The sequence below is a fragment of the Pollachius pollachius genome, assembly GCF_949987615.1.
Source record: "Pollachius pollachius genome assembly, chromosome: 5".
Taxonomy (NCBI): Eukaryota; Metazoa; Chordata; class Actinopteri; order Gadiformes; family Gadidae; genus Pollachius; species Pollachius pollachius.
In genome coordinates this window covers 14146923-14148996 of record NC_136938.1, presented here as the reverse complement: position 1 = coordinate 14148996, position 2074 = coordinate 14146923, and positions in this window count along the sequence as shown.

Sequence of the window (2074 nt, the reverse complement as noted above, 5' to 3'; positions counted from 1 at the left end):
TTGATTTAATGTAATTTTTACTTCATTTAAGAAGTTAAAACTTGGTGAGCCTTCAGATCTTCTGGAACAATTTGCAATAAATTAAAATTGCATCAATAATAGATGCACTCACAATTATTTATTTTGTGTGCTATTCGTTATGCATTTTTGTATAAAAGTGTGCCAAATAGTTTATTATATTCATATGTTGAAACAGTATTTATTAAATCATTCTTTTAATTTATTGAATTAGCCTTCCTAAATAAATTTGTTTAAGTTTCAGGAGTGTATTTCCTGATATCTCACTTAGCTTCTAGGGGTGAATATATCTTTAAAGTTTTTTATAAATATATGAGGTTGGCTAATAGGCCTTTATCGCAGGTAAAGATGTTATAGCGAGGGCAAAAACATAGCTAATTATCGATCTGTAGCTAGAAGACAGAAAACAAGTTTTATAAATTCCGGCTAGTTAATTGTAACCTGTAGTTTACGGGGTATAATGTATTCACGAGGAAAGGAGGAAAGGATTAATATTCGTATTCTACAGGTGGATGACGTGGAAAAATCTATGCCAAAAAATGGGTAAAGCCACTGGCGGAACAAGGCAAACAGCAGTCCGAGAGCTCACAAACGTTCCAAGTGTAGCTGTTAACAGAAAGGTAATGCCACTAGATATCAATTTGTTTTGCTTCCTTTTTGATTGTACATTTTTCTAATGTAAAAGCTCGGAAAAAAAACTATTTCCGAGTTTACCATTCAGATGTACCGCCAAACAAGCCCTGAGCCAGAAGATCATTCACAAGTTGATGGTAGAAGTACCTCAATTTCATGCTCTAGAGAGCCCCCTGCCATACCTACCTGAAGAGTTGGCCGACATCTCCATGAAAGAAGAGGAACTGCCAAGCATTCTCGCACGATCTCCTTACAAAACACCCACAACAAGTGTGCGGCCCAATTAAATGCAAGTGTATTAAATCAATGAAAAAAAGAGGGCCCTCATGATCGACTGGCTGATCGAGGTTTATTCTAGGTTCAAGCTGCTTGAAAATATTCTGTATCTCACAGTCGCAATTCTGGATCGTTTTCTACAGGTTGGTATAGTGGGTACTTGTGTTGTCACTGCTTTGGTGGCCTTTGGTCAACTAGATGCTTATCCCTTTCTCTGCACTTGCTGGTTCAGCCTGTGTCTCGCAGGACGCTCCAGCTTGCATGGCTATGTTCGTGTCTTCAAAGTATGAGAAGATGTACTACCCAGAAGTAGCAGATTTTGCATACATCACTGACCACACCTTCACCAAGGCCCTGCTAATGGAGCAGTTGATTCTCAGGAGCCTCAACTTCAATCTTGGACGTCCTCGGCCCTCATGGCTTTGGCTGCTCCATTGCCTAATCACTGATTGCATTATTATTATTTTTTAATACAGATTAACTTTTGTTGGCACTCTTTTTTATATATATATAGATATATATATAAAAAGGATCTAGCAGCGCTATATAGTAATTTGGGTAGGATAAAGGCATGCATAATGTTTAATGAATACGTAACTGGAATACGTAACTGAATTCACATGTATTAAAAAAAAGTTATTATTGGTCTATGTAACCATCCATCTTGTCTTAGCAACCACACTTGATGGGAACCTTCGGAGCCGGTTGATATACACACACTATATAGGCCTACATGGAACCCTATAAACACACACACACACACACACATACAATATATATATATATATATATATATATATATATATATATTACAAAACTTTTATTAACGACACAAACACTATAATAATGACAAAGGTTAAAAGATGCAAGAAGCGAGGTTCGATTGGAAGTCGTCGGAAAAGGTATGCAATGGTTTATGGGATGATTAGATCCTTCATGCATTTTCAAGACATAGTTTCTTCATTATCAAATGTTTTATGGACAATACTTGTGGGATAATTAGCTTGGTTCAGGGCTTAAAAATCTTTATATAACGATTTTACGAAAAGTCAATGGTGAAAATTAATGGGAAATTTACTTCCGGAACCAGAGCTGTTCAAAAGGGGTTTGTTACCATAGATATATATATAGAGAGAGAGTGTTCTAT